Genomic DNA, 14,825 nt, shown 5'->3' on the forward strand with positions numbered 1-14,825 from the left:
GTTTAGGCGGGGATGGGGATGGGAAACCAAATTTCCGCTACGTTTACATCCCTACTTGTGGTTTAATTAATTTGCAAAGTTAGATTTTGAATTTCGGATAATTTGTAAAGTTAGTTTTTTTTTTTTTTTTTGTAGAGAAAAGAAGGAAAAAACAAAACACCACAACAAGTTAGCTCGGGATTAGCCTAGGAAAGCTAACTCACATATTATCTTCCGAAAGTAAAGACAAAAGGAAATTAGGGGGAGACGAGAAAATCGAGACGCCCAAAGCCCTCTCATGGCCTTTTGTAGCAAGCTTATCTGTCACCCGATTCTGCTCTCTGTAAACATGGCAGAAGTTGATACTATCGAAAGAGGAGCAAATCCTTCTAATTGCCTTGACTAAATTCTGGCTCCCTAAGCAGAGAGCCATTTTATCAAAAATTAAATTGACTGCTTGGAGATTGTCTGACTCCACGAGCAGCTTCCTAATCCCCAGACCCTCTGTCATCCTAAGCTCAGAAAAGATACCCCAGAGCTCAGCAATAAACGAAGAGCCCAAGCCCAGATTCTGAGCAAAACCAGACAACCAAACACCTCTAGCATCTCTTAAAACACCACCGGCAGCAATTCTTCCATTCTCTTTACACGATCCATCGGTATTCAACTTCACCACCCCCTCACCAGGTCTATCCCAACCTAACAGATGAACAACTGTCCTTTGGATAGAACCTGCTAAACTATCAACTGTAAAACTCTCAACAATTGATTTAACTTTCCTGAAGAAGAACTCCAGCAAATTAGGAATGACAACCGCTCCTTCTCCCACCACCTCTACATTCCTCCAATGCCAAATTTGGTGGCAGACCACATCAAACAGAATTGCTCCATGCTCGAGCTCAGCCAAAATTTTCCCTCCAACACCCTCCCTAAACCAGTCTTGTTCCGAATAGGAAAAGAAGGTAGAAATACACTGTTCAGGCAACACTTTTATGCACACGACCTTACTTCCAGCATAATCTCTAAGAACATGACAGTTGGTTTCCGCATGAGCTTTACATCTACTACAAGCATCAGAATCTACCAAATGTCGTCTTTTCCTTTAATTGCCCATTTTAGAGTAAATAAGTACAACAACAAGTAAATTTGTAAACTACAAAAATATAGATCCATATTTATAAACTTTTAACTCTGAATTATCTTTACAAATCGGTCAAACCACGATACGAACATTTTTATCCTTTTAATATGTAACTCCCAAAATGAAAAGTTTTTTCTTTTTTGATACTCCCAAAATGAAAAGTTGATGGAAAAGTGTGTCAAAACCGTGGATATCGACGTTATCGGATCTACTTTAATACCAAACATTATTCTTGCTGTAATTCAACATCTTAAGATATATTCTTGTAGTTATAGTCAACCACTATTATTATGATACTCCCTCCATTTCATTATATAAGTCATTCTAGGGTATTTCACACAAATTAAGAAATATATTGGTTAACTAAAAAAATTTCTCTCTCATGTCACTATTGGAGAATAAACATTGGAATATTAAAAAACACATGTACTTTAAAAAAAAAACACATGTACCAATACAGAAAATTTGGATCAAAAAACTAAACTAAAAGTTCTTGGAATCCTAGAATGACTTATATTTAGGGAAAAAATTAATTTGCTAGAATGACCTATATAATGGAATAGAGGGAGTATCTTTTATATATTTTTACTCCAATCATTTTCATTTAAGGTTAAATCTATCTAACATGATATTTGAATGAGTTTGGTTGGATAGAATTTTTCTTTTTAATAACAAACTTTATTATATCAAATCAACAGAAAAAATATAGTAAAAAAAGAGATGGATAGTCTCACACACATATGGATGGTGATGGGTAGAGTATTTGTGGGTAGTATCAATTCCGAACTCTTATTCGTTTCTTTTTCAATTACTCGTACTCGTCTCATTATCCTAAAAGGTATACCTTTTGTATTTCATATCTGTCCCATTTAATTCACGGGTACCCTTGCCCGTTAAAAATCAATACATAAAACAAAAAATTTAACAATTTAACAAAATATAAATTTAATAAATCATCCATCTAAAAATTAAACAAATTGAACCATAATCAATAAAAAATAAAATAGTTTAATAGTATCATGCAATGGTTGAAGAACAAAAGATTGGGGTCTAAATCCAACATCTTACATCTTAAAAACAATAAAAAAAATTAATATATAAGAGATTTATGACGGGTAGCGGGTACAGAGTACCCTGTGGGGTATTCTCATACTTGTCCCGTACCCATCACGGGTAATGGTTTTGAGCTCATACCCGTGTCATACCCTTTTATACAGGGTACAGATAGTCCCATTAGGGTCGGATAGTGTCGGATACCCGCGAGTATAGTACCTGTTGTCATCCCTACACCACACACATATTTAGAGGTAACCGTTCGTGTTAAGGAATGAGATATCGTGTTCGCTAAACATTTAAATAAGATTGAATAATTGCCTATATTTCTAAGTAAATGAATACAATTGTGAATGACCTCAGAGAGGTAAGAATAAGTTGAAATGTGATTCTTAATCACATGTATCACTGAAAAGCAATTAGATTGAATCTCAATTTCACTGCTATTTGAGGATTTAATCCAACTAAGGGCTTCTTTAAATGTTAGAGCTTCAGATAATTCAGGGTTAAAGAGACCGTAGAAATAACCATAACTGATATAACTTCAATATCTGAATTGGTCACGAACGAGAAAGCCAAAAAAGTTGTATTCACCGTTGGTAAAAACACACATGCATCCACATTACAAATAAGAAGACCGTGAGAATGTTTCCTCCATTTTGATAGTGTTTGACGAATTTACTGATTTACATACTTCAAAAGTTAAGACTGAGTCATACCATTGGCATTGTTCCTGGAAAGATGAAGCAAAAATAGCAGTCGTCAGTGAACAATTTCTATCCCAACCCACTCAATTATGATGCTTCCACAATCCCTAAATGATGACTACGATATTTGAACCCGTATGAGATTGAATTTGACTGTTATATCAAAGGTTATAAACAAGTTTCTTGTTAAACTGAAGTAGTTTCATGCGTTTTAATAAGTTACTTTTAACTATGTTAATAATATACTTGATCTGTTCCACAATAGATGTCTTTTAAGGTTAAGACACAATAATTAAGAAAAATAATTAATTTTAACTAAAAAGACTTTTGTACCAAAATAAAAAAAACAACTTAAATAGGGACATATTTGGTAAAAAAATCAATTAATGCGTATGGATTGAATCAAAACGTCGTATATCATGGAAAAAACTTCTCTAAAAATACATATTATGGAACAAATGGAATAGTAAACTAGTTTAAGCAGTTTTTTGTCGTTAACTTGTAATGGGAACTGATATTACTATCGGAATCTTTTATCATGTGCCAGAAGCGCTCCTCTTAATACAACCTGACAGTCAAGTTAGAGAAAAAAAAGAGTAATGAAATAGTAAAGGGAGAAGAAAAAACAGTGGTCAAGTTGAAGTTATTTCTACGGAGGTCTGAAGGTGGGGTCTGAGAGAATTTGTGCACTATGTCTATTGTTCCGACGGAGTCATACCAAAGGGCGGGAGGTGATATTGGGACCCTCTACCAAGACTTCTTTGAGAAGATGTGGCAGCGGGGCCAGAGAAGAGAAAAAATTCTTAAGGTAGAAGGTTTGACCTCTACAAGATGTCAACTTCCCCTTAGTCAAAAGCCTTACAAGTTGCATAAAGTATTATAATTGACTGAAGCGGTAATCCATGCCGACTCCAAATAAGAGTGTCGGGTAGAAGTCTTTGAACACGTGTGCTCCAGACTCCAAAGCGATAAAAGATTATCCTCCTCAAGGTGATATCCTTACTATTATGGCTGGAGTGGAAGTTGAAAAAACTTCAGGCCAAACGAAGCAGATGGTGAAGAAAGATGCGAGGAGTTTCCCTTGCTTGTGGCAAATGGTGCCCCTTTATAGTGTGATATTGAAGTTGTCTACTATTATGTAGACTTGGGCATGGGCCGACGAGCTCGCCTGGTCCACCCAGATCTAGGCCCATTTAGCCGGGTTTGGACACATGAAAATGTTGTCAGGTCCGGTCTGGTCCAAATCCGTATAATCTCGTCGAAAACTGGACGGGTTTGGGTTTTACAAATTTTACATCGGCCGATCCGATATGATATACTAATATATATATATATATATATATATATATATATATATATATATATATATATATATATATAAGCTATAATATATTTTTATAAACATATATGTTTCCTTTATAATATGATAATAAGTAATAACTATACATATGCAATTATTTTACTTAAACCATATGCATTATTTACATGACCAGCATTTTTTTCTAATATTAAAAAATAAACTCAATAGGTAGACACTAATCCCATTTTACCTAACCAATAAGTAATACTTCAAATTTGTAACTAGAATTAACGTACTGGTTGATTAAAAAATAATAATTAACGTACTAGTCCCATTCCTATGATTAATGTATATATATTATGATTATTTTAATTGAAATATAAGCTAATTGTTTATTTTAAATTTAATTGTATTTTTTTTAATATATAGACGGGTTTGGACGGGCGGGTTTGGAATTCATATCTTAGATCCGAGCCCAGTCCGAACCTGACTAAATTTTTTACGGGCTGGGCTGGACTTGAACTCATCAGGCTTTATTAAAAGTCTGACAGGTCCGACACATATCCAGGTCTACTTATGATAAATTCCATGTGCCATGGTATATATTTAAATAAAATTAAAAGAGCTTAATACATTATGATGCTTCTGGATTTGGACCAAAACTTCAATTGTCTCCCTAAAGTATTAAAAGTTTCAAATAATCTCTTATTCTTGTTTAATTGCATTCAATAACCTCACGTTTTTGTCTAATTGCATTCAATAACCTTCCCTCCTCAATTTTTGTTTGGTGGCATTTTCAATTGCATTCAATAACTCCAAAACTTTAACTACTCCGTAAACTTTCAAAACTTCCTAATTATCTGTCTATTTAGTATTTTCTTTTTGACATGTGGCGATTACTTTGACACATGGCGAACCGTGTTTCTCATTTTATGCATTCAAAAGTTTTATTGAAAAATAAGAGACCTTGAATGCATTTGGATTCAAGGGACAGTTGAGTTTTGAGCCAAATATAATAAGATGTGTATGCCAATTAGAGCATCTCCAATAGAGGGTGTTTAAAAGAGTGTCAAGACTTAACACATAATCCCAAAATATAATATTTTATTGTCTCTTTCATTCACGTCACTTTTGACAACTTTTACTTAAAAAATGCTCCACTAGAGGTTGCTTGAAAAGTTGTCATTATAATCATACAAATTATTATTTTATTATAAATATTAAACATAAAAGGCTCCAGATTTTATTATTTTTAAGAGTGTATATTAAAAAATAATTAAACAAGATTGCCAAGAGGTTGCCAAAAATTGGTAACTTTCCTTGGCACCCACAATCACTCCAATAGTGGGCACCCTTTAAAAGTTGCCAAACCTGATGCTACATCAGTTGACACTCTTTTGGACACTCTCTATTGGAGATGCTCTTAAAAAATGAAGTAGTTAAGTCTCACCATATAAAAAAAAAGTTAAATGTCAAAACTCTAACATTTTAAAAGTTGGAGGACAAAAGAATCATTTTGCCCAAATGTAGCCAAATGAATTCAGATATTTTGAAAGTAGAAAATTAATGATTGATTTGGAGAGTGTAGATGTTCATATTCTTTGTTGAGACATGGTGGGTGATAAGCAACAAAGTATGTTTGGAATATTGCACTTTTCACCACAAAACTTTATAAGAAGGCCCAATTATATATACTTTTGATTCCATGCATTATTAAATGGCTGAATCAGTTGCTTTAATTTAGCAATCTCAAATAATTTTGGGAGAAATAAATTCAAAAAATGAAATATAGGGCCGGGGCAGAAAATATGACTGTACATGACTTTTAGACCGTCGCGAATATAGAATTGGTCCGTTGGGAGGTTTGTTTTATATGTGCGTACATAAAAAAATTGGTTTTACTAAATCGAACTTGTTCAAATTTTTTTTACATATATACGTGTTATAATCTGAGTGGTCCAGAACCAATTTTTACGTATCAATATAAAACTTCTCAAGATTAAAGTAGAGTTGGATTATAAAAGTAAGATTGAGTCGTTTTGAACAAACTTAGAGAAATTTATCGCCTATCATATATTAATCTACCTGAATTTTGTAATTAAATATAAACTCACTTTGAAGCTAAATTTGTCGAAAATAGGTGGCCGAAACCATCTATAATGGAGGTAGTTCTAACATCCAGGGCAGAAACCATCCATAGTAAGAGTGGTTCCAGCGGCCAAGGGGTCTGAGCCCCTCTAGGCTTATATCCTCCCCAGCTTCTAAATAATATGAGGGCACAAGAAAAATTGAATGTATTAGCTTTATTATACAGGGTAAAGTCCAAAAAAAACTCTTGTATTTTTACTTTTTATTAAATTGGTATTTGTATAAATTTTTTGTCCAAACAGGGATTGATGTTTTTGTTTGCGACTAGGAGATGACTTAGGTTTTTCGCTTTGCTAAAAACAAAGACTTCAAAATTAAAATTAGTATTGATGACCTCAAAATTGAAAAATTCAAAGACTCGATGATATTCTAAGCAACTTTAATTCTTCAACTTTTTAATCTTAAGGTTATTTAAGTATTGTTTGGTGAGGAATGAGAAAGTGGATGTTTAGAGAAAGAAAGCTCCAAAAATGATGATTTTTTAAAACAAAAATTTGGTTCCGTAAAAAAATGGTACTAAATAACTTAAATTCTTAGAATTTTTCATTTTGAGATCGTTAACAATCATTTTCATAGTGTCAAACTAAATGATCATCGTTTTTAGCAAAACGAAAACTTCAATCCATATTTGGACAAAAAAAAATTACATATACTAGTTTGACAAAATATGAAACACATGTATTTTTTTTAGACTTTACAATATTAATTATAACAGTCTAATTAGTCATTTTACTTTTTTTTTTTTGGTGATTGAGGAAGGGCTAAGCCCCGAACAAAACAAAGGAGCTAGAGAAGACTCCTAAACTGCAAACCAAGCAAAACAAACAAAGAAAACCGAAAGAGAAAACAAAGTTCAGTCAAGGCTTGTGTTTCTCAAATCAGCATGGAGGATATCCAGAAGGCCTGCAGGCGGCCTCTCACACTCGTGATGACCTAAAGGGTAAGTTCCTGCTAAGTTCGCCAACCAATCCGCTGCTCTGTTTCCCTCCCTGTGAGAGTGAGCAACCCGGGCATCTCATCTCTGATCTAGTAAATTCTGACAAGCCTCAATGAGCCAGTAGTGCCGATGATTACCTGAACTAGAAGAATTCACACAGTTAACTACTACAAGCGCATCCACCTCACATATCACTTTTCTGAACCCCAATTTCCAAGCCAGACTGATCCCGTAGTATAAGCCCCAGAGTTCCGCTAGCATGGCTGTGCTAATCCCCAAATTACAGACAAAGCCTCCTAGCCAATTACCGTCTATATCCCGAATTAGGCCTCCACACGAAGCCGCCCCGGGGTCCCTTTTGCTCGCCCCATCGCTATTAACCTTTACCCAATTCTCCCTCGGAGCTTTCCACAACAAATTCCGATTCTGGCAACCTTGGTTCTGCAGGCCACCGCTGTTTCTAGTTCCGTTCAGCCTCCGTCTGCCCCGAATCATTTCCCTTGCCTGGAAACTGATAAAAGACGGTTTGTCCACTATTTCTGGTTTGGCTTCGTCGAAGATCTTCTCGTTTCTCCATCGCCAAATCCACCAGCAGCCAATAGCAAATATCGATCTCCAATCCACTTCCTTCCATTTTTCCCTGCTCTGGATGTTCAATTGAATCTATTCTCTCAAATCTCCGGCGAAAAATTGCTGCTTCAAACGGCTTGGGACGAACTGCTTCCAAATTTGGCTCGCCTCCGGACAGTCCCGTAGAATATGCAGATTTGATTCCGATTTTTTACAAACTTTGCATTCATCTGTATCGCTCAGGTGCCTCCTGACCCGTCTTTCATTCGACAGAGTCGCATCATGGTTTATAGTCCAAATAAAATAACGGATTCTCTCGGTGACCTCCAAATCCCAGACTAGTTTCCAGTCCCGACCCTCGCCCTCTACATCCATACTCTCCATTTCCTCCATTTGCAGCCCATACGCTGTTCTTACCGAGAAATCACCCGTCTGCGTTAGCCCCCAAGACCAGCCATCCTTCCTCTCATTATTCGGAAATAACATATAAGCTGCGAGTTGATACAAGGCTTTAACCGGGAGTAAATATTGCAACGAGATCCAGTCCCAGCCATCGGTTAACCAGTACTCTGCCACTTTCTTCATACTGTCTTCGTCTGAAGGGGGAGAGGTGGCCACTTTCACAAGGCGAGTGCCCTCTATCCAAATATCGTTCCAGAAAGAAGTGTCTTCTCCATTTTTTACTACACGGTTGAGGCCTTTTCTCAGTAAATCCACTCCATATAGGATACTTTTCCAAATGTGGCTCTTCGTTCTACTTCTTCTGAACATATCCATCCCCTCTCTCTTGCCCGCGTAGATCCCTCGGAGAACCCGGACCCATAGGGATTCAGGTTCGGTTAACATCCGCCACCCTAGCTTGGCAACATTTGCCTTATTGACCGCTCTAGACTGCCTGATACCCAAACCGCCCTTCCTGCGTGATCTGCACACGGTGCTCCAGTGGACCAGATGAATCTTCTGCCCTCTCTCTAAACTTCCCCATAGGAACCTCCGGCTAATAGCGTCCAATTTCCGACAAATACTCACCGGAAGGGCCGCTGTCTGCATGTTATAGATCGGTAAAGCTGAGAGGACTGATTTGATTAGCGTCGTTCTTCCTGCAAAGGAGAGGGTTTTTTCCTTCCAACCCGAGAGGCGCTGTTTCACCCGATCAACTACATGATTATAAGTGTCCTTGTCAACTTTGTCGTGAATGATGTTCACTCCTAGGTACCGTCCCAGGTTATTCGTGCACCTGATCCCCAATTCTGAAGCCACCTCAGCCTTGACATCTGGTCTAGCGTTTGAGGAGAAAAAAAGACAAGATTTCTCAAGGCTTACTCTCTGACCCGAGCAGTCACAAAAGTAGCTAAGAATGTTCTTGACAAGCTTAGCTTGAGTCCACGAGGCTTCTGACAATAAGATGATGTCATCTGCAAAGAAACAATGTGTTAGCGGGGGGCCCTTTGCTGAGAGAATAGCTGGTTTCCAGTCTCCTTTTTCTGCTGCATCCAGAATCAAATGACTGAGCCTCTCAAGGCATAGGACAAAGAGGTAGGGAGACAGCGGGTCACCTTGCCGGAGCCCCCTAGAGGATTTGAAGCTTTCCCCTTGTTCGCCATTCCAAAGGACTTGTAAGGAAGGAGAGGAAACGCAGGCCATAATAGTGTCCACCATGCCCGCATGAAGGCCAACCTGCTGCAAAGTTTCCCGGAGGAAATTCCAGCTAATCCTGTCATAAGCTTTCTCTAGATCAAGCTTCAATAGCATAAACACTTTCTTTCCTTTCTTCTTCTCAAATGAGTGCACAGCCTCCTGAATCAGAATAATGTTATCCGTTATTTGTCTTCCAGGCACAAAGCTGCATTGCATAGGTCCAACAATCCCAGGAAGGAGCGGCTTCAGCCTCCCAACAATGCATTTTGTTATAACATTGTAGCTGACATTACATAAGCTTATCGGTCTAAACTGGGCTAAGGAAACTGGGCTCTCAATCTTTGGAATAAGGGTTATCAAAGTGTTGTTAATACCATCCTCCAACTTCCCATCATTTAGCGGTTGTAGAACGCAAGCACTCAATTTAGTTCCCACTATCTCCCAAAACTTTTGATAGAAACCGGCCTGCAGACCATCAGGCCCCGGGGCCTTCCAGGCACTCATCGTTCCTAGCGCCGCTCGGACCTCCTCCAGCTCATACGGCTTAGCTAAATCATCCCTATCCGTTAGCTCAATCCTTGGGAAAGACGTCTTGGTCAGCAGATTAGGCCTCACAGGCATCTCTTCCTTGTACAACTCTCGGAAGAACCAGGTCGCCATTTCCTTGAGCTTTTCTCCCCTCCATTCCCACAACCCTTCCTCATTCTGAAGCCCAGCCACCTTATTCCTTCGAGTTCGGATCACAGTAGAGATGTGGAAGTAGGAAGTGTTTCGATCACCCTCGCACAGCCATTGAGTCCTTGACTTTTGGTGCCAGTACAGTTCCTCCTGTTCCAGAGTAGTATTCAACTCCGCACATAGCCTTGCCTCTAATCTTAACAAACCCCGAGTGCATCTGCTAGCCAAAGCGCGCTGCACCCCCCCTAATCTCGCATAAATTCTGTTCTTCCTAGCAAAGATATTGCCAAAACTCTGTCGATTCCACTGAATCAGATTCTCTCTGATGTTCGACGTTGCTTCCATCAGAGAAGCTGAATCCCGCCAACCCTGATAGACTTGGTCCTTGAGTGTGTCATCTGTAAGCCATGCGCGCATGAACCGAAAGGGAACAGAAGTTCTAATCTCAGCGTTTCGTAGGTCAATCAGCAATGGGACATGGTCTGATTTGAAGCGCTGAAGGTGTTTCACGATAGCTTCCGGATACGTCAGACGCCAATCCGTAGAGCAAAGACCCCTGTCCAGGCGACAGGCAACCCGGGTACGGGGGGAGGAGCCTCGGTACCAGGTAAACTTAGGGCCAATGAAACCTAAATCCACAAGCTCCATTTGGTTGATCCAGTTCGCGAAAGGGGCGCATCTATCCAGAACTCTAGCTGAACCTCCCTGTTTCTCCGATGCCTCCTTTATGCAATTAAAGTCCCCACACAATAACCAAGGCTGGCTTACCATGTTCTTCGTGTCTAGCAGATCCTTGAAGAAACTTCTCTTGTGCACCATTTGAGGTCTCACATAGCAAGCATAGAGGAGGAACGAGGACCCGTGGTTCAAATTCCCTTACATAGTGACCTCACAGTGAAGAAACTGATAGTTTCTGATAAGAACATCAACCTTGACCAAGTTCTCATCCCAAAAAACCCAAATTCCACCGCTGAAACCCTCAGCTTCCACTAGTTCATGCTTTGTTAAACCAATTTGCTTACCAATATCAGAAGCCCGGGAGCCCGGGAGCCCGGGATACGAGTCTCCAAGAGGCATAGAATGGTAGGACGGTAGGTTCGAACCATTAATCTTAAAGCACGCTGAAAACTGGTGCCTCCTGCACCAAAGCAATTCCAGGCTATAATCTTCATAAGCAAATGGCAATGCATGAAACTAAGCAACCAGCAGGGCATTAGTTGTCCTCCCCTCTGGCTATCCCTTCTAGAATTTGAAGTGTCGATCGATCACGCAGCTTTTGGTTCAACCTGTTATTTCCCTTCACTTTCAGGACCTCCACCTCACTGCTTAGGGGTCCAATCTCCTTCAACGGAGTACGAGTCTCCACTTCCGTACGAGTCCGCTTCCCTCTACCTGCTTCCAGATCAGAACATGTCATGTCGCCATACCCTCCACTTTCGATGTCCATATTTTCTCCCAATAGTCCTGCAAATCTATTCATGCTTTTGGATCGGTTAGAATCTTGGTTCTCCTTGTTTCTAGCTGCTATGGTCAAAGTAGGTTTTCCTTTCATTCTGTTTACGTTTCTGTCTATTGGTTTCGACGGGGCAGTACCTGAGACCTGCTGTTTCCCAAACCCCTGGAATTCAAACCCCGACTGCAAATGCAGGTTTGGTTGTGTTGTAGATTGAAACGGGTTAGCACTATTCAAACTCCGCTGGTCCTCTCTCTCACTAACTTTTGCCCCTTTGTCACTTTGCCATTTTCTTGCTGCTGCTGTATTAAACCTATGTTTCGGAACAATCATCCAGGGTCCATACGCCCCAACTTCCTTCTCCTCCTCGTTTACTTTCTTAATTGCTTCCACATTCCCTTCTCCCTCATTGTTTTGGTCAGTTGCCCTGTTTGGCTCTTCCGTAATCATATCATTGGACGCCAGGGGTTCCCTGGCGGGAATTGCACTCGGCCAGCAACAATCAGTTCGGACATGGCCATATCTCCCGCACTTGGTGCATGCAGTGTGAAGCCCTTCATATTCAACTCTTTGTACTTCTCCCTCTAGCTCAAACTGTGCTACTAGCGGTTTAAGCAGATCAATTTCAACACAAATTCTGGCAAAACGGCCTCTCATTCTCATTGCTGTGTTCTCATCCACACGAATCGGTTTCCCAACAGCTCCAGCAAGTGCAAGGAGAACATCCTCATCATAATATAATAAAGGGAGTTGAGGTAATCGAATCCATACCATTGATTTCTCGACACAGGTATCCAGAGGATTAAAGTCTGCCGACCAAGCTCGGACGGTGAGGTAGTGTCCCTGGACCATCCAAGGGCCATCATTGATGATATGATCTCTGTCCATCTCTTCATCAAATTGCACAAGGTGGAATCCTGCTCCCAAATCCATCATGTTAACCCCTGCAATTGGTTTCCATAGCTCTAAGGTTCTCTTCTGGAGTGCTACATATCCCAGGTTCCTTCCCCGCAGCTTCACTATTAGGGCTTTCTCCCATGGTTTAGCCAATTTCCTCTTCAAATCCGGGTCAATCGTCACTTTAGGGATCAATGGGTCGGATTCATCAACTGTGATATTCACGAGTCCTGCTGCACGTAAATCAGTCCTGGTTCGAATGGGGGTGTGGATCGCCTTAGCCATGGCAATATCTCTCCAAGAGGTCTTGGCAGCCATCGATGATTCCGGCGGGTTGGGGTTACTTTTGTCAGGCGGTACGGACGGCGGCAGAGGTCGCTCGCCATGGAGAAGGGGGTGCTGGTCGCTCGCCATAAATTCTTTTTATTTCTTAATTGCTATTAGTCATTTTACTTTAAAAAATACAAAAATTAACTATTTTTATTTGTTTTTTTAATTAAATTCTAAAATATCATATTTTTCGTTTTATTAGTTAACGTATTTCTTGTGTTTTGTAGAAATACTCGAAATTTCAAAACCGACCCTAATGAAATACCAAGTTAAAGCAGTAAAATAAAGTTTTGGAATAAAAAAAATCAGTCCTCAAACTTTTGAACTTATTATCAATTTCATCCTTTTCTAAAGTAAAACAAGACCCTATAATTTTACATCGAAGAGTCAAATTAACAAAACTGTATTAGTTAGAGAGATTTTATGGACGAAATTAATATTTAGAATTTGTTGATGTAATATTAAGGCCTAATACACAAATAACCCCTGAACTTGTCCAAATATTGCAACTGCCTCATCCAGCTTTCAATTGTAACAACTTACCCCTCAAACTTGTCTAATTATAAAACATAACCTCTCAAACTTGTCCAATTGTAAAACATAACCCCAAATTGCTGACATGTACTGCAATTGAAGAAACACGTGAAATACAAAATCTGTAACGCTCATGGAGTGTGATAATCAGATCTTTGACATGATACGAATCCGGAGAAACGTTTTTACGGTTGCTTCAAGTACGAGATAAAAAAATTTCCAATTTGGGGTTATGTTTTACAATTAGATAAGTTTAAGAGGTAAGTTGTTACAATTAAAAGTTGATGGGGACAGTTGCAACATTTAGATAAGTTCAAGAGTTATTTGTGTATTAGGCCTAATATTAAATGCTTTATATTTACTATATTTGAAGTAGACTTGTTTATAAGTTTGGGTACTCATTCGGCTTGTCTAGCCTTTGTCTAATGTACCGAGCTTGAATAAGAACAAATAACATTAGATTCAATTCAGTCCAATCCCATCTAAATCTGGCAATTTTTTTAGCCTAATTTAGGATTTGATTATGTTTTGGTCAAAACAGTAACAAAGAGATAAATAGAAAATTAGAAATTCGTAATCCAACGGGTATTTATATGTACACGTGGAAGTTAAAGAGAAAGTGCTACTTCCTCATGTTTTTAGCTTAAAATAAATAAATAATATATATATAAGGGTTCATGTCCTTCATGTCAAGTAAAGGACTGTCCACATTGTTCGGCACTCATCAAATGTAGACTCTAACTACATTTGTCTAAAAATATGTGTGAGTCATATATTCGACATAAAAGATTTAAACTCTTATACGAGGTATCAACAAAATAAGACAGGTTTATGGATGACAACGGGTAGAATATCTGCGGGTGCTTATATCCGTTAAGAATCAGCATATAAAATAAATAAATTACAAATCTTACAAATTTAACATAACTTTAATAAACATTCTAAATCATTCAAATTATTAAGAAATTAAACACACTAAAAAAATAAAAATCAATGATATAATGATAATTTTCATTTTTCTGTCAATTTACTGTCCACATTTATCAACCTTAAAAATTTGTGTCTAAATACATGATGGATATCGGATACCCCGATGGATAATCTCATACCCCTCACGGGTAATTTTTTAAATCTCATACTCGTCTTATATCCTTTTATATAAGTGATGACTGATGGTGAAATCTACGAACGGAGCTCTTCCATGTGAGGCGTCGTTGGGATCGGCGGGGGACACTCCGATGTCAAAGTCAGTAACTTGTATAAGAATAAACTGTAAGCACGAAGTAGGGTTTTAGAAAGTGTGTATCTCAATAGCTTGGGATGCAAGCTATTTATACTCATGTAATCGTAACTCCAGATAACTAGAAAGTCTCCATTAATGCCCCATTAATGGCGGTTACTGATCTTATTCAAGTATGACCATTAGCTTATTAATGAGTTATTAGTTGCCTTTATTAGGA

Source organism: Euphorbia lathyris, chromosome 6 (genome assembly GCF_963576675.1).
Source record: "Euphorbia lathyris chromosome 6, ddEupLath1.1, whole genome shotgun sequence".
NCBI classification, from domain to species: domain Eukaryota; kingdom Viridiplantae; phylum Streptophyta; class Magnoliopsida; order Malpighiales; family Euphorbiaceae; genus Euphorbia; species Euphorbia lathyris.